General features: G+C 34.8%; 1 pseudogene; it reads left to right on the top strand.

Annotated features, from left to right (window-relative positions):
- LOC149243245 (iron-sulfur cluster assembly SufBD family protein ABCI8, chloroplastic pseudogene) overlaps positions 1 to 12067 on the top strand; it is a 79341-nt pseudogene extending 67274 nt beyond the window's left edge.
- Positions 12068 to 12323: the final 256 nt, after the last annotated feature.

Below are 12323 nucleotides of genomic sequence, written 5' to 3' on the forward strand. Positions count from 1 at the left end.
GGAGTGCACAAACTCTTCTTCTTCCTACCAACTCTGTGACCTTCTGGTCTACAGTGGCAAGAGCCAAATGTGATGCTCAGTCCAGACAGATTCCTCTATGGGATGGCTTGGATCCTCAAGCTCTCTAGTGCTCGATGTTGCTATTGATCAGCTCGACCCTCTGTCTCTTTTGTTATGCCTTATTGTTCTCTATGTTCATTCCTCCTCACAGGGTTCACTGTTCACTGTCTCTCGTGGTCACTTGGACTCTACTCAACTCTGACTCTTTGACTGTCTTCTTTCTTTGTTCATGGCTTTAGCCATTTGATCCCTATGCCTATTCAGTTCCTCTTCCGCCTGTGCTGATTCACCTTATGCAGCTGCACTTGGAGTTCCCTATGTTCGGCATCATCATGAACACTCAAGGAATGGCCACTTGTCGTCCTCTAAATGGTGCTAGCAATGCTTCGCCGATTCGTTTCTTCAGTTACGCCGTGCATGCATTCTTCCTCCACTGTGGCGGTCAAATGGATTCCAAACCTCTTTAGAACACAGCAGGATTCCCTGTCGATTCTGCTTCTTTCCATTAGGTGTGATCACAGCCGTTGGATTTGGGCCCTCTAGATTCGACGCCATACGCACGTTTCAGGCGGTTGACTTGCTCAACCGATAGTGCATGATCAATGCCAGTTTTCTCTCACCTCCACCTACCACGCATGATCGGTGTATGGAATCACTTCGCTCCTGTCCAAAACCTCTTACCGTTCAAGGGGGCCCCAATCAAAACCGTTGGTTTCCAGAGCCCGGGTCTTGTCTTCGTACGTTTAGCACTTTTCGCTTTCTTCGCCTGCAGTCCTTTAGTTCCCCCACACGACTAGGTGCTTGGGCTTTCCCATCATGGCCCTATTCCCATTCTGGGGCTCCTAGGGGCTATTTTGGCCTCCTCCATGACCTCCATGGGCCTCGGTTAGTGCGTTTCAACCGAGGTCCTCATCGTTCCACGTTGGCTGCCATTGCCACTAGTTCAGGTTGTTTTTGATATTGTTTTGGATTTCTTTAGAGATTTATTCGACTTGATTCAGTCATGGTTCTTTGACAGTCTTTCTATGGATCCAATTCAGATCATTCATTCATTCAACTGAATTCTAGAAACTATCATCATCAGCAATGTATTGCAGGGAGTGGTGCATGTGACTCTAGTCCGAGACTTGTTTCAGATGGTATGCTTATTTTCAATTTTAGGGGTGCTGGTCAGTATTGGGGAAAGCCAGTGTTACATTTCTTTGGTATTGCATCATCATTTCATGCTTTAAAAAGTAATGAAGCCTCTTTTCACGTGGAGAGGAAGTCTATAAGTTTTCATGAAAAAGCATTTTCAAAAGCAGATCTAAAGTTTCCTTATCATGATTTGAAAACTAATGCATTAAGTGAAAGTGTTAGTTAATGGAGACATCAATTAATAAACAAAGAAATAGTGATTCAAGTAAATCAACAATTACTTAGATACTTTCAAAGTCAAACTAAGTTGCAGCAGTCTTTACATCACAATTGGATGAGTTCTGTGCAGCAAGTTCACTTAGTAATCAATCAACAGGAAAGTAAATCAAGTCAAGTAATTGATATGAAGTCAAAATCAAAGGACTCTTTGAATATTTCAGTTATTCCAGAAAGTAGATTGTTAATACCCATCAGATGTATTGAACAAAGTTCTACAAATGTTGTTTTCAAAGATGTTTTTGTATCGCTAACTCATGGTACTTCGATGGAAGAATGTAAATGCCATGATCATTACAGGATGTTTCACCATATCAGCAAGTTGCGTGCAATGTAGATGGAGAGGAATGATCCAACTTTTGTGGTCCAAAAGCTTTCAAGTGGAGAGGAATGATCCAGGAGGATCTATCCAATCTGTTCAGTGCTTAGTACTCAATGTCTTCAACATAGTCAGAGGTTCGTGGTTCATAGGATCAGTGTCATCATCAAATTCACCGATGTGTTTATGGTTCGGTAATGTTCATGGTCGATATGGTTGATTGTGTAAAAGGATTCAAAGTTAAAGTACCTGGTCGACGACATAGTCTTGTCGTCATCACCACCAGTGTCAGTTGCAAAGATGTGATGGTCATCGTCGTGCAATATTGACAAATGTCGCACGGAGACCACAAGGATGTACAAGGGTTGATCGTCCGGTAAAGGCTTCAGTTTCACCGATGTCGCTTTGCAGAGCCGACATGGGTCTTGAAAAGTTAAAAGAAACCTAAAAGACCTAACCCTAGACCTACACCCTAACTCCTAAGCTATCTTTATTCATCATTGTTTACCCTAAGAATCCTACGCTCATAATCCTAAGTCTAAACCAATGCATTTTTACCTAAGCACTAAACCCTAATCAAACCTTTTGAAAACCCTAAGCTATATCATACACATATGCTTAAATTCTAAGCCTATTCCTATGTTAAACACATGATATCCCTATTGTTATGCCTTGTAAAAGAGCCTTGAAAAAATTTAAGATTAATGCTACATTACTATCCTAAGCATTAAAACCTAAACCTTAACCTAACACCTTTCGGACCAAACCTTATGCAAAAGCTTATGTTAAATATAACCTAAGTTATAAAACCCTCCATAGAAAACCACATATTAAACCATGTTGGAGTTGTAAACGATCACATGAGAGGTTAGCAAGCCTCGTGGTCAGCAACTATCGGCATGTGACATGTCTCCGCAGACCGAAACCGCCAGAGGGCAAGCTAACGAGGTAACCACCAACAAAAAAGTTTTATTACAGGTGTTCACATGGGATGTCAAGCCTTTGCTTGGTTAGCATAGCGCTTAACGGTTCTAGTTTTATTATAAGGTTTTTAAATGGGTTTAGCTGCGGGAGTTAATAAATTAATGCCTAGGTGTATGCTAAGGTGTCATTTAAAACTTAAACAAACCCTAGTTTCAACCTCCAAGTCAGATCATTCACCATGGAATAAGAAAAAAGAGGTTTCCATGTATTTGTAGGGCTATTTAAGCTAGGGAGTTGAAGTGACGAGTAAGTGCAAGTTTTGGTAAGGTCATTTGTGTTTCAGGTGTAGTCAGAGGAGGTCATAGGCAGTTTTGTTCCTAGCATTACAGGAGCATCTTGATACAGAATCCATAACCGTAAGCGGTGTTAGAAATCTAGCTCAGAGGGCTATCTAGTGACAATGATCAGATTTTCCTGCATGAAAATTCAAAATTACGCATGAAGAGTCCATTAGGAACTATGCGTAATTACGCATTGTCTTAATCTATGACTTGGGAACATGACGTAACACATGTAAAAATAAAAAGTAAATTATAAAATCATTGTTGGTCGTATCTATTCCAACCAACAACCTTCGAATGTTTGCCTATTAAGTCCAAATACCTCCCATCATGGAATAACTCCCTCTCTTTGTGGAATCCCTATCCCACCATTAGTGGATCTCATCCCTTGGAAAAATGGATCCCAAAATTCCCACTCTTGGACTATAAAGCTAACCCAAGCCTAAGGATTGAGGGGTACCATTGGAAGTAGGTTTATGTTGCAGGAATAAGGTTGGAAGGCTATTGATTCAAGGAGAGGGTTGGATATTGTGGGAAGGGACTTGCAACATCAAGGCTTCATGGTTGTAAGGTAATTCTCCATTTTATTAATATAAAGGCAATTTTTCCTTATCAATTATATCTTTATTGATACACTTTGTAGGATTCTTTGATCACATACATAGATTGTGATTGCATATTGATTAGTTTATGATACATGGTTGAGCTAATTAGTCTATTTATCTCTTATGTTATATATTGGATGCTTTGATCAAATTTTTGTTTTTGTCTATGCAGATCTCTTTCAAGACATCATTGAGAAGTTGTGGGAAGCAACGAGAGGATCTCTAAAGTATTGAGGAGGACATGATGGTCAAAAGCTTTGAATGGAACTTCATCAATAATTTTGATTTAACAGTAAGTGGCCTTTATCATAGTATTTGTTTCAGTTAATCATAGTCTAGAGAAAGCTAGCAGTTCTTGGTTGTTTGTTACTAGATTTCTCCAGAGTCTAGGGAGATCGCTCTTGTCCACAAGAGGGATAACTCCACATAATAATTTAGGCTCCATCTCTTACAAGTTCTAGGTTTCAGATATGAAGTGCAATTAAATTTTGGATAACACAATGCCCATATTTGAGTCTTCTTCATTCCGCTACCACCATGGTGGCCAAACTACATTGTAAGTGCTCAAGGATTGATCCAGAAATAGAGGTGGCCTTAAATATAGCTTAAAAATTAAATTCCTCAGATGGAAGTTAAACTGGGACCAAATCAAAGCTCTCATCTCCCTAATTCCAATGGTGCAAATGACACTCAAATTTGAGTTTGTATGCTCAAGTTATAGCTAGTCAAAGTTCTAGTCAAACTTGGCCCAGTGGAAATCACTAACGAAGCAACAATTTGGTACAATCCCAGCGCATGAAAATCCAGCGATTGAAACAAATGAGTTTTTTTCCTACTTAGTTTGTCTAATATCCCTGCTTTTCCAGTGGAAAAAAATTAACTATTGAGTTAATAAATAAATAAATAAATAAATAAATAAATTTTTGGGGTGGTGGGCCACCAACCCAATAGTAGGCAATGTTATATATATATATATATATATATATATATATATATATATATATATATATATATATATATGGATGGGGTGGGCGGGCCACCCTTGGCAGACTCGCCCAACCCTCACTGGAACCACGACCAAAACTTAAAACAAATGTGCCACATATAACCAACAGTTGAATCGTATGAGACTCAAAACCATAACCACCGTCGACCTAAACAACTCTGCCACCAATGAGCCATCACTAGTACAAAATGGCTAATTAGTTACTAAAAAACAACTAAAATTTGCATATAAATGACTATTTTTTAGTCCATGACCAGTAGTATCTAACTTACAGTATCTTATAACACGACCAAATTTTAGTTATTTTTAGCTTAGTCATTAATTATTTGTCTCAATTTTATCGTCTAGTAGTATATTTAGTCATAAATTTGGACATTAATTTAGTCATTGATTTAGCCATTTATTGCCACAATTAATGGCCAAATACACAACAAAATATAATACTATATGATCACTCGAGAAAACCAATTAACGACAAAAAAAGTATGACCAAAATGTTGGTCGTGTTATAAGATGCTATAAATTAGCTACTAATAGTCATATATATGCAAATTTTAGTCATCGTTTGAAAGCAAAAAAAAATATGACTATATTTTGGTCGTGTTATAAGATACTATAAATTAGCTACTACTAGTCATATATATGCAAATTTTAGTCATCATTTGTAATCACAAATTTATCATTTACAATAATCATTTTTTTTTTGTAGTTTCATATTCATCACTAGTAGAAAATGAGAAATTAGTGACTAGGTGACTAAAAAAATTAGTCACCACAACTTTTTCAAGTGAAACACTACGAAAAATGAGCAATTTTAAGTGACCAAACTAAAAACCACTAACATAAATCACTAATTTACTCACGGGTTAAAATATGTGACTAGCTAATAAGTAATACAACTAAAAATGACTAACATGAATGACTAATTTAGTCTAAGAACAAAAATACAATTACTTAACAAGCACTACAATAATATGAATAAGTTTTTTATGTTAGTCATGTTAATTCTGTCAAGCAATCTAAACTTACAAGTGATAGGGGATTGGAAGTTTGTTAAAGATTAGTTGAAAGGTTATCCTTCCTTAAACACTTATTTATCCTCACATGGTGTATAAGTGAGCCAACTTTACATTATTTATCTCTAATAATTTGTAATTTTAAAATTATTATTTTTAATAAATAAAAATATTTGATGTATTTTTTAAAAATCTATTTATTGAATCTAATTGGATCTAGTTCCAATTTGAAATTAATTTGAAGAGAAATTTTAATTTTTAAGACTATAATATCAAATAAAAACTACTTTAATTTCATATTAACCGACCTAGATCCATTTTAACCCCGGATCTATCAAGCGTCGAGAGGGATCCAATCTCTCGAGGTGCAAACTTTTCTTTCTAGTGAAAAACTTGAGGAAATGTTTTCACCTCGAAATATTGGATCCCTCTCGGCACTTGATAGTTATAGGGTTAATATGGGTCTAGGTTGGTTATATAATACTATATAATGTCTATATTTGTATTTGTGTCTCTTTATTATTCCCTCTCTCTATCTCACCCCCCAAACATACACACACACTCTCCCTCTCTTCCCCTTCTTTGTCTGTCTCCCTCTTCCCCTCCTCTCCCTCTCTATCTATATCCTCCTCTCTATTCCCTCCCACTCTCTTCTCTCCCTCACTCTCTCTCCATGAGTCCATTGTCACCCCCTCTCTCTCTCCACCTTTCTCCCTCTATGTTTTTCTTGTTGCCTCCCTCTCCTACCCCCTAAAATTCCATCTCTCTCTCCTCATATCTATCTTCCTTCCTCTATATCCCTTATCTCCCACCTCCCTCTATCTCTCCCCCAAATCACTCTCCCTCTCTCCCCCTCTCTCTTCTGTCCAACTCTATCACTATCTCCCCCCTCCCTATCCTTATCCATCTCTATGTGTCCATCTCTCTCCCTTCCCCTTCTGTCCTATCTCTATCCTATCCTCTTCTTTCTCTTCACTCCTATCCTCTCTCCCTCACTCTCTCTCCATCTCTCCCTTCTCATTCCTCTCTCTCTCCACCTCTATCTCTCTATTTCTTTGTTCTTTCCTCCTTCTCGCTCCCACTCCAACTCCATCTCTCTCTCTCCCCCCTCTCTCTTCCTTCCTCTCGCTTCTTCTCTCTCCTACCTCACTCTCTCTCCCCCCCATCACTCTCTTTTTCTCTCTCTCTCTTTGCCCTCCAAAATTTTCACTATCTTCCTCCCTCTCTCTACCCCCTCCCTAGATCTCTCTTAAATTTGATCACACTATATTTTGTTTAAGAAATTATCTAATTAAAAAAATCTTAATTGGTTGTAAAATATTAAACCTATTTTTTGGATCAATCATGTCAAAGAAAATAAAATAATGAAAAACTTTAAAAAATCATGCACTATATTTAATCTATTATAATTAGTCAATTTTCTTTCTCTCATCCCTTGGATCCTTAGCTAAGATGGATCTATGCCGGTTGTGTGTGTGTGTATATATATATATATATATATATATATATATATATATATAACTGGCATAGATTAATCTTAACTTAACTTTATTAAAACCTTAATTTAATTTCTATGGGAATATTTTTAGTAGTCATGAGGGTTTAGATATATCTCAAATTGTAACATTTTCCATTTTAGATTCACTTAAAAAAATGTTGTAAAATTAAATATATGGTTTTTTCGCATGTGGTATTGATAACTCATGGTATTGGCCCATGGTAATATCCATGGTAAAGTAAGGGTGAATATTCATGGTTAACAATCTTGTCATATTGTTATAAAATATTTTGATTGTGAAATAATTTATGTTTTTTTGGGCATGTGGTATTGATAATCCATGGTATTGACCCATGGTATTGTAACAAAGGCTATTTTTACCAGTTAATAATATCTACCATAATGTGGGGTGAATATCCACGGTTAAGAATCTTGTCATATTGTTATAAAATATTTTGGTTGTGAAATAAGTTATGGTTTTTGGACTTATTTTTTACAAGTTAATAATATCTACCATAATGTGGGGGTGAATATCCACTCTTAAGAATCTTTTCATATTGTTATAAAATATTTTGGTTGTGAAATAAGTTATGGTTTTTGGACTTGTAGTATTGATAAGCCATGGTGTTGGCCCATGGTATTGTAGCAAAGCCTATTCACAAGTTAATAACAAAATCAAAATATAACAAATTGAATTTTATTATTTTTATTAATTTAACTTTTTATTATTAATTGAGGCCATATTTAAATGGTTACACTCATCCCAATATCATTTTTAACTTCTTCTACTTTTTAATTTAACGTCTTACGCAAAAATAACAAATTCTTATTAAAAATAAATCATTTAACCCAATTGAAATTTATATATTTTATTTTATATATATATATATATTTTTTTCCATTATAAATATTTCTTTTCTTTTTCATTTCCAGTTTAGTGCTAGGTTCAAATAAAACATTCACAAATTACAACATCACATTGTAGCACTGGATTTTCGTCTGCCTTATTGATATTTGCGTGGAAATTCCAGAAGAAGGAAAACCATCAACGTGAGCTACAGATTCCATGGTGATCTACGGATTTCATGGGATTCGAACTCTAGATGGAGTTTGCATGAGAAACACCTTAGGAGAGCATCAATGATTAGATGGAGGAAGGGCAAGGTCATTGGGCGTGGATATTTTGGCCATTTGTACATGGGTATGAATTTGGACTCTGGAGAGTTCTTCCTTTTTACTAAAGATTATTTTTGTTCTTATGGGTAAATAATTTCGAGGGTTTATATGATCAAAGCATAAATTTCATCTAGAGTTGAGGGTTTAATGATTATGATAATGCAGATCTTGATTGCGGCCAAAAATTCATCAAAAGGCAATACACAAGTAAACATTTTGCATGTCTGTATTGTACAAAAGGTTTAATGATTATGATAATGCATATACAATTCATCAAAAGACAATGCACAAGTAATCATTTTGCATGTCCTTATTGTACAAAGGGTTTAATGATTAAGATAATGGATATCTTGATTTCAGCTAACAATTCATCAAAATACAATGGAAAAGTAAGCATTTTGCATCAAAATACAATGGACAAGTAAGCATTTTACATGTCCTTATTGTACAGATTAGTTCGCTCCTCCCTAACTTTTCTAGGGTCACAATGCATGATATTTTATTTTTTCTTTTCCCCGTTTTTTAGTGGTTGATTGTTTTTATAATGGACTTTACCATGCCCAAATTCAAAGGACTCGAGTGATGCAAGAACATTTTTTGGTAGGATCCAAATACTAGACCTTCCTCAAACTTTGTTACATGAATTTAAAATTTCTTGTAATAATGAACATAATATTTTTTTTGTTTCATCCTTAGATTCTAATCTCAATGCCTACAGTTTTAAACCATGTTGCTATATTTTAGGTAGAATATACTTAGATCCATTAACCCTTACAACTCTCCAAAGCTTAGGTTAATTTCAACTAAAAATAAGCAACAGGAATGGCTTTTGTAATTTAAACTCAATGCTTATAGACAATGACTAAAAAGGGAAGAACCCAAATGGTCTTATAACTTTTACCCACCCATCAATTTCCAGGACGTTTTCTATTATTTTGAACCTAAATAGAGAGAGTAGAAGAAGAAGAGGAGCCTGGATGAGGAGGACCCTAACCTGCTTGATACTTTTCAAAATTTGGGCATGCCCTTGACTAGAAGAAGAGATTGAGAAATGTTCTTGTAGATGTTGTTTTTGACACTGTTTTCATTCCTACTGTGCATAGGTAGACTCTATAGGCACTTGAGGTTATCTTTTGTTCATTATAAGAGGTCATTCAGGAGTACCTTGATCTAGTTAGGATGTAGCTTGGCATGGTTTTTCCTCCCGCTGATAACTATTATGCCGCATTGTATTGTTTTTTAGTGATAACTCCTATTAAATCCCCAAGCACACTTTGTCATCCATGGAAATATCCACTTATTTCAGGATGAATGAGATGGATACCAGGCAGTTTGAGAGGACTCGTATTGTTGTAGATGAGAGGAGTTCTATGACATATATTGAAGGATGCACTGCACCATTTTATGGCACCAATCATCTCCATGCCATAGTAGTGGATCTCTATTGCACCGAGGGAGAAACGATAAAGTTTTCTACTGTAAAGAATTGGTATGTCGAGGATGACGAATGCAGACATGGGATTTATAATTTTATTATGAAAAGAGTTTTGTGCAATGGAGACAAATTAAGGATTTTGTGGACTTGAGTAGAGACTTGTTCAACAATCACTTGGAAATACTCAAGCATTGTTTTTAAAGGTGATGATGCAATTGGAGAGTTCTATTTTGTTTCCTTGAAAAATAACTATCAATAGGGGGGGGGTGTGGGGGGTGGAGGGGGGACAAAGATGATCAATATAGGGAAGAATTGTAGGAGTAGGATTGTTTCTAAAATTATATTTATAAGCAAGTCAAGGAACTACTACAGAGGATTAATGCAGGTGCAAACAAATTTTCATAATGCAAGGAACTTTTCATAGTGTGATCTGATGCTCATCGGTGACTAGGCAACTGCAAATACTTATCATTACATTCATGTATAATTTGAGTTGCATTCTAAAGTCTCTAATTTCATTTATTGATAATCCTTCTTGTGTCCTTGTCTTTCTTAATTTCATTGTCATAGGATTGGAATGGGTTAAAAAATCAAGCATATCAATGACTAAAATAAACACCCACATGTCACTACATGTCATTGTGCATACTCTCTATTTTTTATACAATTAAAAGTGAGCAATATGATGTGTGAACAAACAAAAATCCTAGCAGGAATGATGAATCCATTCTTAGCATGGAAATCGAAACAAAGAATCATAAAATATAAATAAATTTGTGACACGGAGTAAAAAACACAATAAAATATTCTATGCCAACATTGTCTATTTAGTGCAAGATACTACTAATATTTCATAATTTTTGGAGATGGTGGATGTCATGAAGATGCCCTCAAGCAAAGTTACTAACTTGAAGATAAGATGGTCAGTGCAACTACTTACTTTAAATAAGCTAAATTTGGGTAATTAAAACAGGTTTGAAAATCACAAGAAACACAACCCCTGTTTATTTTAAATAGGCTAAATTTAGGTAATTAAATCAAGTTCTAAAATCACTAGAAACACCACCCCCACATCATTTTATTTCCAGTTGTACAAGATAACATTGAATAAAATTATGAGAACTTCCGTTTAAATTGATCGTACATAAAATTAAAAAAAAGGTTGATTCTTTTAAAATATATATCCATCATTAAATATAATATATGACAACGATGGATCATAATTTTAGAGGCTATATCCATCACCAACTATAAGATAAGAGTTAATGAGATGAGAAAACGTTTGTATTGATATAACATGTAAACTTCATGTTACTTATAACTCATGCATATTGTATATTATTGTGCATATGTTAATTGTATAACTTCAATCTTGGTAATTTTTAACATTTAAATTTTCAAACATGTAGAAGTTATATTACACTAGGTTAAATCTACACACAAATAAAATATCAGAAATATGGCACGGGAAAGAGTAAGCATTTTGACACTGGTTTAAAATTTCCCCTTGGTTGGTGAAGAACCAATTCAATGCTATTTTTGGTGGAGTATTAAGTTATTAACCGAAGATAAAAAAATGTTCGTCTCTTAAATGAATGAAAAATGATATTTAGAATGCTATATAGAAGTTACATTTCACGTATCTATATCTACCCTAACGTAACTCTAATATTCAAACTCCATTTTTTTATATAGAAGTTACATTTCATGTAGCTAGAAGTTACATGTACGTGTTTTAGATATGAGTTACATTTTACATAGCTATATCTACCCTAACATAACTATAATATTCCAACTCCATTTTTTTTCATACTTTTCAACATTTTAAAGATTTGTCTATTTTAGTGTAATTATGCCATTAAATAGTTTATATTGTTTAATACATCTCCCATTTCAACATTCTGAATTCTTATGTGGGATCTAGGGTAGGTTTTTGTTACTACCATATATCATGTTTTAAGTAGATGGTGTTTAATAATTCACCTAAGAGACTTTAGGAGCAACCTTGAATTGCATGCTTGTTTCCATTATACATCTAATATTTGCAACCTTTTCCACATGAAGAACCCAATAGCCCATGTTGAAGATGAATAAAATACCTCAAAAATTGGGGAATATTAGTTATTCTATTTCCAGAGGGGGACAGATCTAGAGAAGGCAGTGAATACAATCATTAATGGCTTTTGTCAGGTTGTATTTAATGAAATCCCACTAGAATTTTCTACTAAAGTAAATCAATTGATGAATTTGAAGTTTGAAGATAGTGTTGAATAGGTGTTGAAGGTTATCTCTATAACACTATATATATACATGATTCTAATGCCATGAGATGGTGTCGTAATAACACCATTGTCCAGTGATGGGTGCTATATTTAGATAGCTTTCTCATGTCCTATAGGTAAATCGTATCATTATATTTCTATGAAATCTTGGAATGTGTTCAAAGTTTGTCTTCCATAAGGAAATATGTATGTACTCCTAAATTTATCTATGTTGTAATAAGATCAAGATTAAATTTTTCATTACAAAT

This window comes from Pinus tabuliformis, chromosome 8 (assembly GCF_031772625.1).
Source record: "Pinus tabuliformis cultivar Carrire ecotype Pingquan chromosome 8, CPIR1, whole genome shotgun sequence".
Lineage (NCBI taxonomy): Eukaryota > Viridiplantae > Streptophyta > Pinopsida > Pinales > Pinaceae > Pinus > Pinus tabuliformis.